The 25,154-nt window shown below is 41.8% G+C and overlaps 1 protein-coding gene across 8 annotated transcripts in view; it reads right to left on the bottom strand.

Annotated features, from left to right (window-relative positions):
• Window positions 1-25,154, bottom strand: part of astn1 (astrotactin 1) — a 483,242-nt gene that overhangs the window by 200,446 nt on the left and 257,642 nt on the right. The gene's annotated exons all lie outside the window — the stretch shown is intronic.

The raw sequence follows: 25,154 nt of genomic DNA, 5'->3' as shown, positions 1-25,154 counted from the left end.
TGAAACGGGCCACTTTGTGGAGCAAAATAATAGTAAGTGAAATTACAGGCTCGCCTGGCTCCTGAAAGAGCAGGTTTAGTCATTAGGAAGTCTTTGTGTGAAAATAAAAAGGAGCTGTCAAATCTGAACTCCTAAAGTGAAATATGATCTTTTGTTGTTATGGTGGGCCCACCTTTTGAATATAACCAGATCACACATTGTGTCTGTCAATATTCCAGAGACTTCAAACTCAAGAATTAATGAAGTAGTCGAGTACAATCTTCAGTACTCTGTAATCTCCTCCTCAATAACTGAAAGGACCGACACATCCCAGCATCACACAGGCTTATAATAGCTCCTTACATGTTGTTTCTGACAGTGTTAGCAGCTGGTGTACAAATTACTGCTACAATGAACAGCTCGCTGTCCATGATGAGAATGACCAGGACGGAGCCCCGAACAGTCCTGCTGTTTAACACCAGCTGAGAATGAAGCAGGTTTATGTGAACAGAGGGAAACACGGTTCTTTCAAACTTCCTTCAGATGGATGAAGACGGGACTACATGGGTCGTATACTAAAGCAGATTAAATGCACCGTGGCCGTGTCATGGCTGACTATGTGATTAACAGCAATATTAAACTTCAAACTGATGAAAGACCTATATGTCTGTGTAACACTTCAGTCGAACAGAATGTAAAAGTTCTTTCCCTCCAGTGAGAGTGTTGGTACAGAATAAAGAGTCAAAGATAAAGCAGCTATTAAAGCATAAAGCAACGCAAAAGACAGGCGACGTGAAAAAATGAGGTGAAGAAATGAAAAGAAAAAGCTTGGTGACTTTAAGAAGGGCTGCAAAGCTGAGCTGTAGCTTGACGCCAAAGATCTTTGAACAGAAATAGAACCAATTAGGACAGAAAATGGCTGATGTAGAAAGCAGCAACAAAACCAATATACTAGTTGCCAATTCTTGATCAGGACTTCAAGGCGGACCGATAGTCTAAAATTAGACATCGGGGCCAAAATCATGCTTGAGCTACGCTTCAACACGAATAAAGTCGAAAGAGTTTACAATGCCTGAGCTCTTATTAGTTATCTGTAAGTAGGAAGGTGCATGTGGGAAGCACTTGTCTGGTCTCCTGCTGTTACTGTGCAGCTGCTATAAGAACCTTTAAAGCAGAAAAACAACACGCAGCCTAAAAATGATGAAGAACAGCGGGTACGTTACATCTTTAATTAAGCCATAGGTGATATTCTAACTATTTAACCCATAACATCCTGACTGCTGGTCAGTCTCAGTGAAGTCTCTCACTACACCGCTGAAGGGAAGTCACTGTGGGAGTTATTATTACAGCTGACATCAGGCTAAATCAATAATAAATACCCAAATCACCTGTGCAATACAATGTTAAACAAGAAATTGAAAGGACAAATTAATATTTAACTAACTCTTCACAATGCTTAATAAACACTCCATTTACAAGGAAAAAATGTGAACTTTCTGGGAATTATTTCTTGGTTCAGGCTTTAAAGGGTTTAGGAAGCTTGAACATTTAATAATAAAGCAGAACGTTTCTGTCTACCAGCGACTCTAGCATGAGTTTATATTTTAAACTCATAAATATTGGACAGTGCTGGGCTCTGGCTGTGTAACATTACATAAATCAAAGTCAAAGACTACAGTATGTGTAGGAGCTCACTAGAACGTGAATCAACAAGCTCGGTTCCCGTCTACTGGACTTTCTTGCTGTGTGACCCATGTTTGCTCACCTGTCTGCTTTTGCATTATCCAAAGAGAAAGAGGCAAAGCAAGTTGCATGATGCAAAAATCTCCAAATGGTCCTCAAGTTTTAAACATTTTGAGAAACATGTTCAAAAGTTGCAAAAACAAGCTCACATACATTTGAATTTATTAGATACTAGTTCCAATTACTTTTACGCAGACAGTGATTTTCTCTCATGGAAATCACCTTGTAACCTCATGGCCATAAGCGACATGCACAACACTTCGGTCCCTTGTGTTGATATATGATTAAATAATAATGTATACTTTATTAGTCCTGTAGAAAATTGCTTAGTTCTATGTTTAACCCATTCACTCAGTGAAGCAGTGGGCAGACGGTACTTTGCTCGAGGGTACCTTGAACTCCCGACCTTGAAATCATGGGGCAAACACTCTACCTACTGAGCTATCCCTGCCAACAAAGATGCAGGAATAAAATGTGGGATAAAAACCTATCAGGGTGCACCATTACAATTACAATGTGTTCAAGAAACTAAACATGTTTAAGTTCTGATGATTTTACCATAAATCATCTTAAAATAATATATAGGTGTATACATAATAAGCTCCCTATAAGTGTTCTGTCAGCTTGTGGCTTATTTTTAATGTGTGCATATATTATATAGATGTATGTTGGTAATGATTTTGTGTGTGTGTGTGTGTTTTAAAGTCCCAAACAGGGACAGGGATTTTAAATTATCTTAGGCTATAAATGCTGTGGTGTGTTTTATGTAGTTTATGTGGTTTATGTCACATGCAGCTCTTGTATTTTAGGATTTTAGGACCTTATGACCCAAAATGACATTTTTGTGTAATAAAAGATGAACATTTTTCTTTTTTTCAAGCTGAAATGTTTGCTTTTCTCTGTCAGTAAAATATGAACCACAAGAAATGACTTTGTGCTCAGATCTTTATGGCTGCAGAGGTCTGAAGATAAAATCTGTATTTTCTAAACCCTAAATTCATTTGATAGGTCGAAGATACGCAGGTGTTTTTCCAGCTGCTACATATATGTGAATATATTTTGTCTACATAACTTTAAACAGTTATGTTGTTTTAAAAACAAAGAAATTAATCATTTCAATTTTGAGAAATTTAACAATCCTTGTAACCTTGATCGAGACAGTCCTATCATCAGGCTTAGTGTCATATTAAACAGCGAACGAGTCATTTACTGAAAATGATCTGAAATGTGACCATACCTCCTATTTTAATCCCCCTCAGTGCTATGGTTATATGATTTCACTTGTCTGTGACAATGAGCCATCACTGGTCAATACTGGTCTTCGTGGCTTCATCAAACAATAACATGGTTGTAGAAAAATAGCCACAGTATGAAAAAGCAGACTCAATTTTCATGAAGCTGCTAAACAAGTCTTGTCACTGGAGGAGCATGGGTAATGAGAGTTACAAATCCCAAAACACACAGCACTCAGAGAAATGGAGAGAAAAATGTCAGCAAAAAAGAAATAAATAAATCAACAAATCAATATAACCTGTGATTTCCACTGAGGGAAGGGAGACAAAAAGCCTCACCGTCTTTGTTCCACTTCCAATTAAACTGCTTAGGGAATCGAAATTGAGTTCTCTTGTTAACATGCGTGAGTCTGTCTCAAAGGGAAGCAGAGGAAAGAATATCAGACAAGTGCAGGGCTTGCTGATGCTTGACACCAAAAGTGCAAAGCTGATGGAAACCACATCCTGTCTAAACAGTCCTTCTGTAACTTTGGCTTATGGTGGGGTTTGTTATTTCAGTCGCTTCTCTAAGGAAGATTCATAGGAATGAGCGCAGGTGGGAAAGTAATCTTATGGCTCATAGAACCCCATTAACTAGCCTGGCCTGTGCTCCATTTCACTCTTGGATAAGTCTGGGAATGAATGATTTACTTGGGAAAAGAGAGGAAGGGGAGAGTGAAGACAAAGAAGTAAAAAAAAGAAAAGTGAGGGGTGAGTAGCAGACGGACGGACTTTCTAATAGGAAACCAAATGTAATACACCACAAGCCTGAATTCTTCAGCCATGAATTCAAATAAGAAAAAAAGAGACGGATGGAAGAAAAATCCTGAGCAGAAGGCCTGGGGTTGGTTACATTAGAGCTTAAGTCAAACATTTCAAGGACAGATTACTATCAAGAACTCTCATTGTTCTCGTCTTCCTTCAAGCAGGTAGCCTCTTCGAGTTACACTAATCCCAGCATCACTGTTCATATAACCCCTGTTCAAGCAGGAAATGTACTTGGCCCCTCTGAAGTAACATTTAGACCATGTCCAAAGCTAGCATTACTGCTGTGACCTGCAGTGGGCACTACTTTGTAAATCCTCTTATTCCTCTGTGGTCTGTGTGAGCGGATTTTCTGTGACATTCTTTTTCTAGTTTCACAATAAGACATTTCAATGAAAATGAGACAGCTTTTAAAGCGCCATTGCAGATACGACTTAGTCTCTGGACTCGGGCCTGGCTCAGTATGATGGATAAAGTTGTGCTTTATGATTTTTGTTCAGAATCAAGATGAAAACTTGTAGTTATGCTGGCAATGTGGCATCAAAGATCACAGCAATGGCCAAAGACGTTGCTGTGATCACAAGAGAAATTATTTGCATTTCTTAAAATATCTCAGTATCTCCTTAAAAGACGAGCAGAACAACATTATCACGATGCTATTTATGTTTTCAATGAATGAACTGAAATGCGTTTGGTGTCATTGCTGTGGTTTTATGAATAAAATGTGTCAAAGTTAACTAAATCCCCATGACCCTGAGCTCCTGCACTTAGATCCCAGGCTCAAAACTTTAAAAAAATAGATAAATAAAAATGTGTGCATCTGACAACAACACTCTGGGAACCCTTTCAGGCAATGAAGCCGTTGGCTTGACAAATGTAGCTAAACTCTAACAAATCATACTGCCAAACACATTATCAATAAGCCTAAAAGATGGGATAATTAGGCTGGCAGATGTGGCTGGCGACATCTCAAGGTGACACGCTTTTCATTTCCGCTGTGTTGAAGGAAGGGTGAAGGGACCACTAAAGGGGCCACCGTTGCCAGAGATTCAAAATAAGATGCCAGAAAAGTTCTGCTGATACTGCTGTGCTTGCGTGGTCACAAGGCCATATGCTTCGACTTTAATTATGAGGGACTTGGGGAGAGAGGGACTCTGGGTTGAACTATGAATCACTGCCACTCTGTATGCCCCAAAAGCCCTGTTCTACTGGATTTAAACTGCGCCCACGCAGGTCTGCCACCGTCTATAAATATACCCCATGCTGATGAATGTATTAAATAGACAGCTGATAACACGGTGCATTCCTATATACCCTTTTTCAGCTTAATAAAATCCATATATCCAGAATGTTTAGTGTTATGTGAAAAGGATTAAATGGTGATTGTTAGTATAACCTGACCTAATGCATCCGGCCCTTTAAAATGTGGAAGCAGAAAAAAGCAAACGTCAAGCTACAACTCTGAAACAGATCGGTGCCGAATCCTCCAGTTAACAACTGGAAGCTTACTACTTGAGTTCTGTGTGTGAAGGTGGGTGTAGCTGGAGCAAAAAGTCAAACTTAAATTAGTGATGTGCTCTTGTTGCCCTTCAGCTGCCTCCAAAGACAAACAACTCAAACTCCAAACCTTTTGATAGAGAGTCCTGCTCCACAGCAGATCACTGAGGTTATTACTTATCCACCCAGCATTGTCCTGCTGTAGCACACGAGTGGCACTGCGGTCTAAAGCTTTTACAAATATTGAAAACTAGGCCTTAAGTCGAGCATGTATACTGAAACTTTGAACCCTCGTGAGGTCTAAAGCAATCCTCCTGTTCGGTGACACAAACCTGCCTCTTACAAGTAGGGCAGGTCTGTGTCACCAGGACCCCCAGCCTCAGCTCTTTTCCCCTCAGGTAGAATGTTGTGACCCCCAGCTGTATTAATTATCCCGTCCAATGTTGTCAGCTAATTAACTGACACTTAACACAGGAACCGGCTGGGGCAACTCAATGCAATTAATCAGTGTTGAGAAATACATTAAAATCCTTCCTACACATAATTACTATAGAGTTTCTGCTTCTGCTGAATTTTCGTGTATTTACACTTGAAGTTTACACAAACAAAAATGCCTCACAGCTTTAGTTTAGACTCGCTAAAGTAGCCGACGGAAATGTAATTAACTAAAATGTGCATGTAAAATGAAGAGCAACCACTTAACCTAACCCCATGCAAGCTGGGGCACCTGGAGAGAGCCTACACATGCACAGGAAACACATGCATGCATAGACTGCACAGAAAGGCCCCGGGCAGCTGGTGGGTTTGAACCCAGGAGCTTCTTCCTGTGGGGCAACAGTGCTCACTGCGGCACCACCGTGCTGCCACTGGCAGAAACATTCCTAATCCTGAAGATATTACAGTTGATACTGCAGTTCGAGAGGCTAATCATAAGCTTACACTCTAGCATGAGTGATACTTTTTTTTTTTTAACGTGTGTTTAAAGAAAAATCGATACAGCATATTCAGTAAATGATGCTGTAATATGACCTGTCATATGTTAAAGGCCATATGACCTGGAACATGTCCTTTAACATTCCAACGTATCCCTCTTTACTACATTAAAGTTTATGCACTCTTTGCATTTATGACCATCATGACAAACTGGTTGAATGTCAACACAATCTAAAGGAACTGACAAAAAGAGAGGAGGAGGAGAAAGACAGAGAAGCACTTAGGAAACGAGACCCGTGGAGTCTGACAAAGCATAAAACTAGTCCAGCACAGAGGGAAGTGACAGGGAGTGTCATACGGTTGCAACCCCCTTGGCGGGGGAAGCACGGCTAAGGTGCAGTAACATCACCAGGTCAAAGCACAGCACAGTCAAGGTGCGACTGCTACAGAGTGCGCTGTGATTTTGCATGTGTGTAGAAAAAAGTGTACGAAAGTGAGACTAACTGATCAGATTAGGATGACAAAGTTATGGCAGCGACTGCGTGTCGTTAACTGTGTTTCTCCCACCAAACCCCACCCCCCCCCACCGTGGGGAAGGAGGGAAGGGGGAGGAGAAGGATATGATGACAAAGCTGGTGAAATGATGGGCCGCAGATGCCCTTCACCAACCTCTGAAGATGAACAGCTCCATCCGGGAGCCACTGATAAAGAGACTTGTTCTGCAGAGGGTCGTGAAGGTATTTCATCGTTTATCCTCTGGCTGCCCTGAATTAGAGCCGCTGCTGCTACGGACCCATCCTGATCAGACATATTGACTTCCACAAGGAACACAGATTTCCTGTTACAACTGTATATGTGACGACTCGTACATGTGCGCTCGTCCTGAGAGTTATTTATTATGAAATGCTACCCTACACTTCTGCTCTACTACAATACTGCTGGTGGTTGTATTGTTTACACTGTTTGTGTGTGAATGTTTGTTGTCATGGCTCCTGTACACACACACACACACACACACACACACACACACACACACACACACACACACACACACACACACACACACACACACACAGCGAAAGTAGTGCACTCATTTCCAAATCCACAAGATAAAGTTCCAAACCTTCACAGGTGTGTTGAGGTGGGATGAAGCTTACAGCAGAATTTGAAGACGGGTGTGGTCTGACCCGTGAGTATTAAGCAAAAGAAGGGATTAAAATTCAAAAGATTTCCACATGAATGCATGACGACCATTGCAATTAATATATAATATATGAATGTGAAATGTGCCTCTGTGCAGTGCAACCAAGTGTCCTTCTTTCCGCTTCTCCATTAAAAACTAAAGTGCAAACAGAATTTAAATGTACAAGTTTTAAATGGATGAAGTATACCGCCTTACATGATCCCTTTTGTCTTGTATGACGAGGTTGGAGGGGTGTAATAGTGTTTGTCTGAGTGACAGCTGCTAGCAGGGGAACAAGAGAAAAAGCAAACTTACAGTAACCTTACATGTCAGAGGCTGACAGTGTCAACAGTGTGCTGTTTAAGAGGAAGGCCCACAGCAGCTTTGAAGTAGACTGAGGGGAATTCTGAGTGTTTGCATGGTTTACAAATGCAGACCAGCAGCTAATTAACTGCTAACCTAGAGACTGAGCACATTCAAAAAGCCTGAAGTATAGAAGTTCAGATGTGTGTTGATAAGTTAGGTAAGGACACTTTAGCTGGAATGATACATGCAAAAGCCTAAGGGTGCCTGAATACTTTTAGAACAATCACATTAACGGTGGTTAGCACAGTCACCACACACCAATGCTGGGGCGTTTTTGGGAAGTTTGCATGTTCTCCTTGCGCTTGTGTGGGTTCTTTCCAGGTATCCAGCTTCCTCTCACACTCTCACATGAAAGTCAGGCTAATTGGTGATTCTAAATTTGCTGTGGGTGTGAATGCGAGAGTGTATGGTGACTCATGCCCTGTAACAGCTGGAATAGGCTCCAGCTCTCACGGACACTGAATTGGAGAGGCAGTTCAGAAAATGCATGGATGGATGGTGTGACCAAACATAACCAGCTGCTAAAACACTTTGTGTTCAGGTCGTATTTGTTACGAGATGTTTAAAAGAGGACTGCAGAGGTGAGAAAGTAAAAACAAGTTTTATTCAACAAGCTGATGAAGTTTAACAAAGACCGTGAACACAAACTGCAACAGCAGGATGGCAGGTGCACAGGCAGGGTGTCTGTCACAGGAGGGTGAGCAGACAATGCGAAAAAGGCCGGACTATATATACAAGGGAGAAGCGAGTGCGAACAACACACAGGTTGTGCAGAGAATCAAAAACGAAGAGGAAAACAAAGAGAGCAAAGCAACCAGAAACAAGTCAAGAGCTTTATTACCAAAATAAAAAAGACAAAGACAAGGAAACATGGGAGTACTTTGAAAAGGATATGAGAAAGTATATCAATTAAATCATAGCAGGGAAAGCTGAACAAACCCATCAACAAGAAACCACTGTGTTTCACTACATCCGATACAATTAAATTTGAGTCATCTAAGTCCGTGTGAACCTCCTGTGATTTGATAACGGTGTAGTGCTGGCTCCATATGTGATTAAAAAAATGAAACTGGAACGACCTCTGCGTTCATTTTGTCGTTTCTCAAAAATTTCAGATCTTCATTTTATCATTGTAGCATCAGGATAAGTGATTGTACCACTTTAATGAATATGCTGTTAATGAGCTTCAAACTGTTGCATATAAACGGCTGATTACAGCATATTGATTTGATCCCATTATGCAAAGAAAATTCAAATTATCATTGGCTGTGGGATAAAAGATGACTTAAGTATAATTTGGTATCGAGCATAAATAAAAGACTGAGAGGAGAAAAACTAGTGGTCATTCAATAGAACTTCCCTGTAGGAAACTAAAATAATCCATTTCTCTGTTTTGAATTATACAACTTTATTATACCCCAAGGCTTTGGTAATGCTGTTTCATAAGATCCCTGTCAATAAATCTCATTAAAGCTGCTTTAGAATCAAGGGAAGCTAGGGACAGATGCTTAAGCACGGGCTTTCCAATTTAACAAGTGAATGAATAAATGGGCAGAGAAAACTCAACTGGAGGAGTCGCTGCTCACTGATCGCTCTTCTTCCCATGTTCTTTGCATTCGGTGGGGCTATTGGTGGGGAGCTAAGTGAGAGTTTATAATAAGCAGATCCGGAGAAATGCTAAACAACGGCAGGTCCCGCAGCGATTTGTCAACGTAATCAACGTCATTGATTATGACAGTGGCGCACTGCAAAGACGCTTGCACCTGGTGAAAGCATAGATTCCCCTGGAGAACAAATCTGTTGCAAGAAAACATCACCCACAATCATTTAACGTCATTTACGCTAGCTCGCTCTGTTGAGGTTATCTGCATGCATATATATTCATCGTTTAACAGGAGTATGCTTAAAAAGAAGAAGACGAAAGAAACGCAGAGGAGTTCTGAAATGCAAATGCGCGACTGCTGACACAAATTGCAGGAGTTATTCTCCTACATTTATCCTCCACGCCACGTGACAAAAACGAACAACTCTCGGAAAACGGCTGACTCCAAATGTTAACAGTTTGTGATGGTCCGCTTGCTTTTTTGACTTTCTAACTCTAACATTTTCAATAAAGACTCTTTATCCAAAACACAAATAACAGAAACAATACACTGTACATACTACTTAATCTCTAACAATCTTCAAAATCATTTGAACTGCTTTGTTATGCTAATGAATAGAAAAAGAACTTTTACCTTAAAAAACCAAGACACTGCAGTTATTCTGATAGCAACCATCAGCCCTGTCAGTCATGGCTCTCGTCGAGCTTAAGAATTCTCTCTCCCTCTCTGTCCCTGTGCTGAATAAATTATAGCCCACGCATGTTTTTCAAAGTAAATACATGCTGAATAATTGCTGCGCTTCAGCACACTCTGCATCTTCACTCCCCTTAAAACTGCACCCACTGCCTAATCTGCCTTATCATGTCCAATCCACATTCACGACTAGAGGGCTGCTGTTTGAGGATTTTGTCTTAGAATCCAATGGGGGGGGAAGACGAGGGCCCCTGAAGGCATGACCTTCCCTCACTGCCACCAATTATATCAAGGCCTTATAAAATATAGATTATGTGCCATCTTGGTGCTGACATATCTAATGGCTTACAGCATGGAGAGAGTGCGCGGAGACCACGGGCAGAACCTGAGGGGCGGTGGAGTTGGACATGACGAGATGAAGGAAATAACACAAAGAGTGACCTTGATGGGCCAAGCCTGGCCTGCTCCGAGAATGACTGAACAAACGAACAAACGAACGAACGATTGAATGGACAGGCTTATTTCCACAGGATTGTTTGATCGATTCAAATCTAATCAAGGCTCCAAAATGCACTGATTGCAATGATATTCATTAGCCTAAAATGCAATAAAAATGTATTATTAATGGATAGGAGCTGAATTTGGAACAATTGGCATTTAACTTTGTGTCTTAACCTTTCAGCATAAATGTCAAGTCAAATTTTAATAGAAAAAGTTTGGAGTTCACCCAACAGTGAACGCATACATTTTAGCCCAAGTGTCTTGTTGGACACATATATATTCAAATCAGAAATGAGATTTACAAACAATCTTAGTGGCAAGATTTCATATTTCATGGGAATGCACGATAACAAAGCATGAAAGCTTTGCAAGCCTCACCTACATGTTCCATCAATCTTTCACACACATGGCAGACAGAATCACAATCACATATTCTAAGCATGCATGTTTGATATGATCAGCTGGACTGCAAGAGGATACATTTTGTCAACAAAATCTGGATTTTTGTGGTGGTTTTAATCAAATGTTGGTTGCTGCTATCAATGTCTTGTGTGAGTGTTCCTTTTACCTAGGCCTTTATTTTGCCTCATACATAAATCTACAATTTATCATAAAACTGAATGATGGAATTATTAAGTGTAAGACGATGATGACAAACAGGCAGCATGTAAATAAAAAAAGGAAAAGAAAACTTATTTTTACTTTACTTCTCACTGAAAAGTTACCGAACTCTTCGTTGATTTCACAGCAACTCTATCACTATACAAGAATATATTCTTCCCACACGGCAGCGTCTGAGGCTGAAAAATCAGCTCAGTGTTTCTCACACATTTAGATTTTATTTGTGGTAGTGCTCCTTTGGAAATATTTTATTTGACAGGTACTACATGAGAAATAAATAAGTGAGCAATGTATTCACCTGCCTTCTGCAGAGATCTTGTGGCCAAACTTCAACTCCAGCATCTTAGACTGTAGCTTCTTCTCTACACTCTGATGGTGGACTAGTCAGCTCTACAACTGAGGTGTGGCTAAAAAACCAATGCAACTCACAACAGACCTTCAGAGTAGAACTACTGTCACCTGAGATCTGCATTCCAACACGATGGAGTTCATCAAACATTTAAGAAACACTGAATGATATGAACAGTTGCCACAATAGCAAACTGGCCAAACTTTCAATATAAGGGCAAGCTGATTGTCCACGAGGAAATCAGTTGTAGATGCCGTCATTCTCTCAGGTGGGTTAAAAAACCCCAGCAGAAACAAAAAAATTGCAAACTTAGAAATTCAGCCAGGGATCAAATAATTATTTCCCCCTCTGTAATTTCTCAAGCTTCCTGATTCACCTCAGCAAACGTGTTGCAGCAGGTGACAGCTTACTCATTTTTGATGATGTGTGTGTGATGCAATCATGAATCCTATAAGCGGCTCTTCTTAATCAATTCTGCTGACATTGATTGATGGACTAGAACTTCATCTTCTTCTTTATCTTCATCTTTAACGTGACCAGGTGGGTGTATCTCTCTGTAAGTAGCGCTGTATAAAGCGCTTTGAGCACTCAGAGTAGAAAAGCATTATATAAGAAGCAGTTAGCTGGAGCTAACCAGAATTTAGCTTCTTAACTGGCAGAAGTATTCCAAAGTCGGCAGATTCTCGATTGAAATGTCTTCATCTGGTGCTGATAGGCTTATTCAACATCGTGTGAACTCATCTGACAAGGTGAGGTAACAGACCTTCATTTATATGCAAAATTACTACAACCACAGTATGTGTAGCAAGCAATGCAGAAAGTCATGTGCCCCCACCCACACCCCTAGTGGTTGTAGTCCTAAACAACCGCATAGACTGTTTATGCCAGGGGTTCAGACTGCTAGTCTATTTTTTACATCACTTTCATTTTCCCACGCTGTCAAACTCAATCCTGACATTGTTGTTCTAGTCCAATCATTTTCTTGTCCGCCTTCTGTGAGCCAATCAGCTGCTGTTGTGTGTGCTTTAAAGCACGATCTGATATCGTCGTGTTGGTGTTGTTCCCAGATCATCATAGTAAATGTTGTTCCAGGATCAACATTGGAAGTGACCAATCAGAATGTTGTGACGTCATACTTTTGCGACTTTGGGAAAAACCGCCGTAAAACAAAAAACTGTACTAAAGCTGCGAGAAACCGCCTCTGTCCGCCAATCAACGGACTCTGACCCTAACCCTTTAATAAACGGTAAGCAGAATTGATATTGTCCTTGCAACATTGGAATTTCATAAATGCACGAATGGCTTGGCGCGCAAAAGAATAACGTCACAACAATGTGATTGGTCACTTGCAATGTTGAACCTGGAACAACATTTTCACGATGGTCTGGGAACAACACCAACATGACGACATCAGATCATCCGTGCTTTAAATGTCATCGTTCTTCAGTCTCACATTGGTACAGCCTACCTCCTCTCCATCTCTGTCTCACCCTGGTCACTCAGAGCCCCATCCGAGGTGCCATCTTTATTTTTACCAGGGGGTCCTGTCCTAATTTCCTAATTTCGGGACTCTGTTCTGCTATGATGGTTCATTGGAGTCTAATCAGGAAACACCTTTGAATTGAATTGTATATCTTATAAACTCATGTCCAGTTCCTCCAAATGATTTCTCCTTATTGAACTCTTACATATACTGTATACAAAATAAATGTTGACACTTCCTCACGATCCCTTTTATTTCTTTGGAAACGTCTCTTCTGAAAATAAAAACTGTCAAATCAGCCATTTCACCAAAGCTACAGCAAAAATCTGTGACTCTGATGACAAATGACAAGGGAGCCGCTGCAAAGCTGTGATGACTGGAAGGGACAACGCTTTCACCTTTGGTGCGCTCTGTTGCGTTACATCTTTCTGAGCATTCACACGGACAAAGATACAAATGCGACGTGTGTTGCAGAGGCAGTGTCATTATGACTGCTAGCAGAGGATGAGAGCAGGTCAAGACTGCTTCGCTGACCTTTTAACCTCCACCAATTGATTCCTTTGTCCCGGCTCTGCTCTTCTCCTGCCTGGAGACGGCACAGAAAAATGGCTGTCATTCATTTACTTGTTGGGTCTTCTTTGAGGTTTTTGTTCTTTGCTTTCTTTCATCCGCTAAAATTTTCATGGGCTTTCCTTCCATCTTTCTTACACTCTATTGTCTCTTGTTCTCCTCAATTTTCTTTGTCCATCGTCTCTATTCTGGTCAGTTATCTCTAAAGCTCCATCTTGGAGGAAATCTGCTTAGCAGCGTTGAGCATACTTGCTTTCCAATTAAATCAAGATGTATTTGCCTTTCAAAAACCTCTCTTTCCTCACTCTTTCTCCCATCGGAATAATTGATGGAGGTCTCTGGCCTCATGATGAATGGCTTCCAAGCCCGGAGATGAATAGGAAGATGAATGATTTCACCCCTGCGAGGGCCGGAGAGGGCTGGAACAAGGAGTGCTGACATTGTGACAAATACACTGACCATAGCAACGAAACCTGGTCGAATCAGCAAGGGACAGAGGGGTGGCGCCCATCGCACCTCAACAGACGTTCCCCTCACTTACACCGCCTCTGCACGTCTGTCTAACCGACGGACAATTACCTGAGCCTTGCAATTAACTGCAGGCGCTGTTATAATGCCCGTGGCCTGCCAGGAGACGAGCAGACGTGGCGTAGAGCCAGCAAGCTGGGGCTTGGAGAGCTTTGCATCTGATGCTTGTGTTTGTGCACTCAGTGGAATGGTGGAGGCCAAGTGAACAGGTGCGGTAAGGTAAGAAGATGCCCCAGGTGACTTCATGTGGATGGTGTCGCCACAGCCCCGGCCAAGATTTCTAAACTGAAGCAAGTTTTCTCTCTGTCTTTCACACAACTTGCTGTCACACAGCTGAGACATAGCAAATGTTTATAGGAAAGAATTCAATGAGCATATGACGGACCATCTGTCTTAAAGGGCCAGTAAGTAAGACTGCTACTGGCCCACAGAACATAATGACCATAATATATCCACGTAGGGGGTGACAAGATTGTTGATCAGTACCACTGACTGAATGATTATGTTGCCAGCTGGTGAGCTGCTGGCTCTACAAAACTTTCTGTCCTGAACTGTTTTGGAATGAAAACTTTTCTCTGGTCGCAAACAGGCTCATTTAACTTTTGTTGGTCCTCTTGTGGTGTGCTGCTGATTTATCGTCACTTTTTCAACACTGTGGGTGACGTTCATTTTTATGTTATATATCACCTATATTCCGATTTTCAGAATTTCTGGAAATTAAAAAGAATTAAGCATTTTCCTCTCTCTTTGCTATACTCAGATTGGCTTCACTGAAAGTAATGAGGTGACTGGTTTAACTGACCTGATTTAGCTTCTTGTGGGTATAGCAAGAAAAACTGGGCTGTCATAGGCAGCAAAACGAGGCTTTTTTGTGAACAAAATAGTATCTGCACAGAAAAACATTAACAATTGCAGACACATGTCTGTTGGACACCAATACATGTTTAAAATCCATTTTGTGAAACATTAAAGCCCCTGACAGACTGTCCAGTCTATCACCCTACACTGAGGTGTCCAGGGTGTAGCCCACCTCTCGCCCTATAACAGCTGGTATAGACTGCAACCCCCTTGTAAGCCTTAATCGGAGAAACAGAAGAAAATACATTGATAGATGATTGGTAAAAGTGAATACCTACACCAATAAAAACCAAACAAAGCAGATCATAATAACATTTGTTTTGCAGGTTCATATGCATTACTACAAGCTACAGTATGATTGCAGTTGTGAACAGATTTGACCTAAAGCATAACTTGTCTGGCAAAGTTTTAAAATCCTGAATCTCCTTTAATTAGGCAGATAGGAAGCTCCAGAAAGTCATGCCCTTAACTGAGTGTAGAGTTTGTGACAAGTCCAGTTATAAAAGCATTAAAATCGGTGGCACTACATAAAATATTACAATGCTGAAATCCCAATGGAAATTTGGCCAGAACTTTCATAGTCATATAAACTGGTTTTATAACAGGGGTTCATGCCTGAGTCAAGTGGTTATACAGTATGAAGTATCAGAAAAGTCAAATTGTCCATAAATTAGAGAATTATGAGCAGTTTCCAATTCTAGGAAGTTTGGGGATTGCTTCTAACAATTCTACTTACCTTCAGATTATTATTTTGCTACCAATGATAGCCATTATTTTTTTTTTTTTTTTTAGCCCCGGCCCTCGCAGGGGTTTTTTTTTTAGAGTTGTATCATACTTTTAGAGTTGTATCATACTAAGGTCATGCTCTGCATGACCTTAGTATGATACAACTGCCTTCCCAAAAATCTAATAAATGGCTCATCAAATACTGCCTACTGCTAATAGCATCTCTAGCTGTGGGAATAACTGGATTTAAGTTAGCACACACACACAGCCATTAGATCACCCACCGCCCAACAGAACAACCTCAACCTGAATCAAACCCCTGACTGCTACAGCAACTTCTTCCACATTTCTTTCTCAATTTGAAATGAAAACAAAGCTTAGCATTTACAGTTTTTTTACAGACGCTAGGACACATTTCCCAATACTTAGGTCACTTTTGCAAAACTCTTCACACAATCCTCCTAACTGACCTTCAGCTTGGCAAAGCAGTTCATTTCACATTCAAAATGCACTACAACTACCAAAACACTTCATTCAGGTCTCAAATAAACTCATTCTTCCAGAACACTAGCAAAGGTTGACAGCCGACAAACACACTTTGTCACCCACAAAACAATGACCTAAAAAACACTAACAACATGTAGCATTACACAGCGTTTTCTTGTGTAAAACAAGGACACATCTCTGTTTATAATTTCAATATATGTTACTGGAATGAATCAGACATCATGCAGAATTCATTAATATTTGTTTATGTATTTTTATTTTTTTGCACTAAGAAATCCCAAAATACAAGTATTTATATACACACCATCCACTGATACACATACAATAGCAATGCTAATCAACCCGGTCTTCTCCATTTGGCCACAGGTTCTCATCCACATCACATCTTATGTCATCTAGGGCAACACACCTAGGAAAGAATCTTCTGGCTGCCAGAATTGAAGGAGTTGAAAAATTTAAGGAGTAACACCTGTGTAGATGTTCATCTACAATGAGAATCAGCTGTGGCTGGTTACAGTTTTTTACAGACGCTAGGACACATTTCTCAATACTTAGGTCACTTTTGCAAAACTCTTCACACAATCCTTCTAACTGACCGTCAGCTTGGCAAAGCAGTTCATTTCACATTCAAAATGCACTACAACTACCAAAACACTTCATTCAGGTCTCAAATAAACTCATTCTTCCAGAACACTAGCAAAGGTTGACAGCCGACAAACACACTTCGTCACCCACAAAACAATGACCTAAAAAACACTAACAACATGTAGCATTACACAGCGTTTTCTTGTGTAAAACAAGGACACATCTCTGTTTATAATTTCAATATATGTTACTGGAATGAATCAGACATCATGCAGAATTCGTTAATATTTGTTTATGTATTTTTATTTTTTTGCACTAAGAAATCCCAAAATACAAGTATTTATATACACACCATCCACTGATGCACATACAATAGCAATGCTAATCAACCCGGTCTTCTCCATTTGGCCACAGGTTCTCATCCACATCACATCTAATGTCATCTAGGGCAATACACCTAGGAAAGAATCTCCTGGCATGCCTGATCCATCCCTGGCAATCTTCTGCTGATATCTGCAGGCATCCAGCATTCATTGCATCCAGGAGGGACATTTGATCATGTGGATGATGGTCGTAAACCTTCCACCGCCATGAGGAAAAGAATTCCTCTATGAGGTTGAGGAATGGAGAGTAAGGTGGGAGGAAACGAGACTCCATTCTGGGATGGGCTGCAAACCACTCGGTGACTGCACGGGAGTGATGAAATGCCACATTGTCCCATACAATTATAAATGTTGCCTGATTCCTTCTCTCCGCATCCCTTTCCTCACCTAGCACAACCCTTCCATAGAGATCATGCAGGAACGCAAGGAGCTGTTCAGTGTTGTATGGCCCAATCAGTGGTCTGTGTAACAGCAGTCCATCAGTGGATATTGCTGCGCACATTGTGATGTTGGCACCCCTCTGGCCCGGGACATTCACTGTGGCTCTCTTCCCAATCACATTCCTCCCTCGTTGACGTGCTTTGGCCAAGTTGAAACCTGCCTCATCCACAAAGATGAAAATGTGGTGCGTTTGCCTGCCTTCAATCTCCATGACTCATAAGCTCATAAGCTGTTACAGTAGTAAATTTGTATAATTGTCTTTGTGTGTGTTTGGTTTTGTTCAAAAACAGATCTGTATTTTATTCTGATCTTACCTGGACATACTGGTTCCTGAGTTGCTTGACATGTTCAGAGTTCCTCTCAAAAGGCACAGTGTACAACTGCTTCATCCTGACCTGATGTTTTTCAGGGCTCTAGAAATTGTTGTTACGCTTACACTGTGAATATTTGCGAAGGTAACGTTGTCTGCCAAGACTCTGTGTCTAATTTCAGTGAGTTTTATCCCATTGTTTCTGATGACCATATCAACAATGGCAGTTTCCTGCACATCAGTGAACATCCGTCCTCTCCCTCCTGTGTGAGGTAACCGTTGAGTCCTAAGCAGGAATGCAACAACAATTACACAAAAGCTTATTTACTTCTGAAATGTGCAAATGCCCCTGCAGAATTCAAGTTACCTGTTGGTTTGCCGGAAAACTCTAACAATAGATGCCACTGTAGAGCGTTGCAGATTTGGCTGCACTCTCTGACCAGCCTCTCTCATTGAGTGACCATGATTTACTACATGATCAATTACAGTAGCTCTGATCTCATCTGAGACTACAGCTCTTGATCTTCCTCTTATTCTTCTTCCACCACGCATACATATTCCTCGCCCCCTCCCAGCCACTCTTCTTCCTCTTTCAGCCACTTCTCCATTTCTGGCTGGGTCCATGTTTACGTCACAAAACAAACCCATTCAGCAGTTGTCTCCTTTTGTAATGGAATTGAAGGAGTAACACCTGTGTAGAGGTTCATCTACAATGGGAATCAGCTGTGGCTGGTTAAACTGCATTTTTAGATTTAGAATATGTTTCAATAAAATATTGCTGTTGAATTTTGCTGTCTTATTCAGTTTTGCATTGTGTTATTGTTTTGGCCATAAGTTTAACAGTTTTGAAAACAGTATGTAAGCACATGCAAAATGTCCTGTCCGTACAAAGATTTTTGGCAGTTGTTGTGTCTGAGTGAGAAGATAATTCATGAAATTTGAGAGATGTAGTCATTGAATGCATTTTGTGCCAAAACAATGATAACTGGTCCTCAGTTTAGCCCACATAGACTTCTGTTGTGCTCACTGTGTGAGGAGTTTTGCAAACGTGACCTAAGTATTGAGAAATGTGTCCTAGCGTCTGTAAAAAAACTGTAAGTCATATTAAAAGAGTCTAACAGAAATGAATACAGTACCAAATATTATCATTATTGTTAAATAAATGTGTTTTTGTGCTCTGGATCTTTAGCTGATATTAGGCAAGTATACATGTGAGCCTTAGCAAAGTGAATCCAACTAATCAGAGTAAGTCAGCTATGGCAGAGATCCAAAAATAAGCATTTCATAAGCAAGGTTTTAAGGCAGCATAAGGCAAGTTTCAGGAACACCCAGGACAGATTTTTGCTGCCTGACTTACTGGCACATCAGTCATAAACAAAGTTATGTAACACGGCAAAGGGAAATGTTTAAAAAAATAATGACAATGTGTCAGCCAGAAGAAAAAAGGTCTGTGGTCACAGAGATTATGAGATCTCTCAACAGTGAATGAAACACACTTACTAACATGACAGGTAGAGCATCGCAAGACTACTGACTATTACACTGAACTGCACACTACTGTAAAATGTTTTCTGTACAGGCAAAAAGAAGTATAAGGCAAATATGTACTCTTCTGCGTAACACATTTGTTCTGCCTGAAGCTCCACAGAGTGCATTTATGGACCACAAGTGATTGCTTGTCAGCTTTCATGAGGCATTTATGTGATGCTTGCATCATTTGTGACAAGGCGATGGAAGAGTATGCCGGTTTATTTAGAAACATCTTAAATATAAAAGAGCTTGAGGGTTATGCCTTCTTTTCTTATGACATTCAACACAGCAGCTACAACAGTGTTTTGAAGATGCTGTAAGACACGTTGATAAGTTTGCCTGAGATATTGAGTCCATTCATTATGGAGGTAGTGTTTTCAAAAACGAACAACTGGTCATGGAAAGTGACCTGAAATTAAACTTTCTGTAATTTATGCAACTAAGGATAAAGTCAGTTCAAAAGGTACAACAGAACAAAATTAGGTTCATATTGACTTGACAGCATCACACAGTTGCAGCATCACACAATTGTCTGCATATCCATGATACAAATGTCCCATTCTACCACCCAAAGGTGCTCCGTTGGATTGAGATCAGCTGACTATAAATTGGGGCTGGTCAAGACATCAATTTGAGATCATTTGAGCTTTAGACATGGCATGGGACAGAGATGGACATTGTCTGCAACATTACTCTGTGGCATTTAAATGGGTTAGTACTAAGGACCAGCCTGAACTGTTGATTCAAGGCAGGATGGTCGATGCTTTCATGGGACTTAGACCAAACTCTGACCCTATTCTGTGAATTTCACGGTGGATTTATCAGGCCAGGCAACATCCATCCATCCATCCATCTTCTTCCGCTTTATCCGGGTCAGAGTCGCGGGGGCAGCAGCCTAAGCAGAGAAGCCCAGACCTCCCTCTCCCCAGCCACCTCCTCTAGCTTGTCCGGGGGAACACCAAGGTGTTCCCAGTCCAGCGGAGAGATATCTCTCCAGCGTGTCCTGGGTCTGCCCTGGGGCCTCCTCCCAGTGGGACATGCCCGGAACACCTCACCCAGGAAACGCCGAGGAGGCATCCTTGTCAGATGCCCGAACCACCTCAACTGGCTCCTTTCGATGTGGAGCCCCTACCTGATGGCCGAACTTCTCACCCTATCTCTAAGGGAGAGGCCAGCCACCCTTCGGAGGAAGCTTATTTCCGTCGCTTGTATCCGCGATCTCGTTCTTTCGGTCACTACCCACAGCTCGTGGCCATAGGTGAGGGTAGGGACGTAGATCGACCGGTAAATTGAGAGCTTCGCTTTTACACTCAGCTCCCTCTTCACCACCACAGACCGGTGCAGCGTCTGCATTACTGCAGCTGCAGTCCCAATCCGTCTGTCGATCTCCGGCTCCCTTCTCCCATCACTCGCGAACAAGACCCCGAGATACTTGAACTCCTCCACTTGGGGCAGGAACTCATGCCCGACCCGGAGTGGGCACTCCACCCTTTTCCGGCTGAGAACCATGGCCTCAGATTTGGAGGTGCTGATCCTCATTCCCGCAGCGTCACACTCGGCTGCGAACCGTTCCAGTGCGAGCTGGAGGCCCTCACCCGATGAAGCCAACAGAACCACATCATCCGCGAAAAGCAGAGATGAGATTCTGAGGCCACCGAAGTGAAAGCCCTCCGCCACTTGGCTGCGCCTAGAAATCCTGTTCATAAAAATTATGAACAGAACCGGTGACAAAGGGCAGCCCTGGCGGAGCCCATCAACAGGCAACATTTTTTCAAAATTTCTAATCCCATTTTGGTGACTTGTGTGAATTGTTAGCTGACATGAATGGCAGCTGAGAATCAGGATACTATTTATTATTATCATCTGCTTCAAGGTTCAGTACATTGTGCATTCACAGATGCTCTTCTACATACCTTGGTTGTAAAAAGTTATCTGAGTTACTGTTTGCTTCCTATCAGCTTTGAGCAGTTTAGCCATTCTCCTCAGACCTCTGGAACCAAGAGAACTGCCATCACGGGACATAATTTTATATGTATTTTTTTCTCTGACCATTTACTGTAAACCCTCTTTCTTTTTCTTATTTTTGTCCCTAGCTGGCGGTCTGCAGGGGAGGTCAGCCACGAAGCCAATACATCGCTGTGGGTGCTGTAACAGTCACAATGGTGTGGTGTCCCTTTAAGACACCCAAGTCGAGGGTTGATGGTGTCATCAGTTTGTGCCACTGCTCTGCTCTCTCTCTCTGTGATTGTGTGGACATGTGCTTGCACGCTAGTATATGAGGAGGGACGGATTTTATGTTTTACCTCTCCAGACACCTTTGTTTGCAACATTATGGGTTGTACGAACACTGTGCGCTATGTTTGTTAAGCTGCAGCCGTTCAACCGGGCTTATATGGTTGATGAAGAGAAGGTATATTAAAGAACACACTGTGGAATTCCCAACGCCAGCGTGAGTGTTTATTCTTTTGGCTACCCTGCTAAGTGTTTTGCCGCCTCCTCTCAACCACTAAACGCAACCCGACGTTACAGTGCCTTAGGGCAACGATGCACTTCTAGGCCTTGTGATCTCTGGCCTTGAGGGTTAGACGTTGTTGTTTAAGATCATCTTCAATTTGCTTGATCCAAGTCTTCTTGGGTGCGTCATGCTTGATTCTCCAATGGGCGGGGCGCTGCTGCAGCAGAAGGCAATATGTCAGGCGATGGTTGCTCATGCCACAGATGTGGCCAAACCATTGCAGTCATTGCTTCTGGATCAGCACTTCCATCGAGTGTTGCTGGTGACATTGACTACATATCGTGCTGAGATGGGAAGGGAGGGACACTCGGAGAATCTGATGCACATGGCACATTTGGGGTGACCGTGGCGCAGGAGGTTGGGAAGCGTATCTGTAACTGGAAGGTCGCCGGTTCAATCCCCGGGCTCTCTGTCCTGGTCGTTGTGTCCTTGGGCAAGACACTTCACCTACCGCCTACTGGTGATGGCCAGAGGGGCTGATGGCGCGATATGGCAGCCTCGCTTCTGTCAGTCTGCCCCAGGGCAGCTGTGGCTACAACTGTAGCTGCCTCCACCACTGTGTGAATGTGAGAGTGAATGAATAATGGAATTGTAAAGCACTTTGGGTGCCTTGAAAAGCGCTACATAAATCCAATCCATTATTATTATTATTATTTGGAAGACCTCGAGCTTGTTGAGGTTGTGCTTGAGGATGACCCAGGTCTCGGATCCATAGAGAAGAATGAGCAATACCAGTGTGCAGTACAGGCGGATTTTGGTGATGAGGGTGAGATTATCTTCTTCCAGACGCACCATCGGGGGGGGCAACCTTCTCTGTAAATCCTAGAGAAGGTTGCCACTTAAAATGGAGCATCAGAATGGAAAAGAACGGTGATTTAACTTCAGCAGAGTGTCAGCAGAATGTCTACATGCCTAAATGCATTGAGCTGCTGCCATATGATTTCCAGCACACATGATGAGTTCAGCTCTCTCCATGATAGATTTTGACTTCTTTATACAGTAAATCTATATATGTGGACCACCATATTGTACTTTCCAAATACCCCTAAGCATCAAGCATCAGTTCTTCTATCATTGGAGGAGAAAACTGGGAAAACGGTTGTGCCTTAGAGTACACTGTGTGCTTCTAAAGCACCATGCCGGATGCTTTGAAATGATATCTCAATTCATGATATTACTCTTCAGTAAAACCCACAGCCAAGGCCCAATACAAAGGTGGAGAGGAGAAGTGCTGCTACATCGGACTGTGTTCTGGGCTACGTGCACTGCAAACCCAGGAGCAGTATAGGGATAAAAAGGTTTGAGCTGTGCAGGCAGAAAGGAAGGCACAAAGAGGAGAGTGAAGGGCTTGGGGACTTGACAGTAGGAGATCCATTTAGATTAGGCGGTTTTAATATCCTCTGAAGTTTCCAATAAATGCCAGTTGGAACCAGTGCTACACTGTTGTCATTTGATTGTCCATCACCTTTGCACATAACCTCGGATGATGCAGTTCTGAATTGCTGCCCTGACTGGCCTTGTATCACTGCCGTTATATCAACAACAAGTGATAAAGCCATCCTGCAATCTGCTGCTTTCTACACTGTGAGGCAATTTAGAGACAGTTACCCAGGTGCCTGGAATAAGCTTAGCCAGCAAGCTGCCCAGATGAAGCATTCCTGGGAAAATATGCTGAAACATAATTATTAATTTCACACTGACTATTGTTGTAAAACATGAAGAAGAGAGTTATTACTTATACAGACAGGCAGATAGAGGATATCCCCTTCACTGCATCTGCCTACTCTTTACAAAATATCTGCAAGTTCTACAACTTAAATGCTAGCTCAGAGGAAAAAAAAAAGAAAGGAAAAAATGTTTTTCCAAAACAGAGTGGCGCTTTCGAGCTAACTTTTCTGTCAAACTGCTGTTTTCCTTTTAAATTAGTCAATAAAGAAGTCATGATTGCTCAGCACGATTTCAAAGATTTAAAGCTGTAAAACTAAGCTGGGCGAGAGAAAAGAAAAAGCAGTGAGGTCAAACTCTGTAGCTAATGAGGCGTCCAGATGGATGATACAAATTTTTGGCCTTCTGGAATTGCTTGATATACAGCAAGCCAAGGGGTTTTTTCTTCATGTTTTCTGTGTTCACGGCAGCTGTTTCACACTGGACGGCTGCGCGCTGTTCAAACATGGAGCCATGTGCTGCACTGGTAATGAAGAGAATAGAGCACGATGGCTTCTGGTACCGCTCACTAATGAATCACGGCAGTGGTGGCACAACCCACCAGCCTCCCGCCTCCTCCTCACAGTTGTCAAATGAAAAATTATTTTGCTAATGTTCTACCTATTTTTCCTTCACATTCATTACTGACTTGAATCATGAAGCACAGATTCAGAGTTTTCCCTGAGAAGTAGCCAGAAAACTTTTTGGGAGTTTTGCACAAGCTTTTCCACTCATACTATATTTTCTTTGTGTGAATTTTGCAGGCCCATACTGCAGCTGACAGCCGTCAGTTTAAAAAAAATACAAATGATAAATATGTAATAATTATTTAAGGATTGTGTTCGTGCATTTAAAATATAACGAGCTGGCTTTTGCTGGCAGTGTGTTTCCTGATAACTAAATAAAATGCTGATGAGGGATAATAAAGCACAAGCTATGTTTTACATCGACAAAAATGCAACATGGTAAATATCTCAGTTTAGTCCACAGAAAGAAAAACTTAAACCACTCTCCTCTCTTATATTATTCATGAGTTCAGATATATACAGGAATGTAAAGCAAGCAATACTTCAAAGAGTAAACACAGTTGGTCTGTTAAGTATGTGCACAATGTCTCTGTACACCACCACTGAAGCGACTGTAGTAAAGACCTGGCAGAGCTTCTAAAGAAGAAATACAGTGTCTTGATGCATTCTCAATCATCCAGGTAAATAAATCTCCAAAAGTTGATTCTGTTCATCTGGACGCAGCGTTTTGTGGGAGAAACGCTTCATCGCTCATCCAGTGACTTCTTCAGTCTCAGCTGACTGCAGGTTTCCCCAAATCTTATAAAGAGTACATTTGCATAATGACTGAAACCAGCCCACTGAAGGAACAATGGGCGGGAGGTCAGTTCCTTAATCTTAATTATGCAAATTCTCATGACCATTGATCAACAACCACTGATCAATGGCCATGAGTACCATTCACAGAGAGTTGAGGAAAGGCTGCAATCACAGTTTATAAGAT

Source organism: Astatotilapia calliptera, chromosome 18, assembly GCF_900246225.1.
Source record: "Astatotilapia calliptera chromosome 18, fAstCal1.2, whole genome shotgun sequence".
Lineage (NCBI taxonomy): Eukaryota > Metazoa > Chordata > Actinopteri > Cichliformes > Cichlidae > Astatotilapia > Astatotilapia calliptera.
The sequence above is the reverse complement of the archived record's forward strand: the minus strand, read 5'-3'. Positions and strand labels throughout refer to the sequence as shown.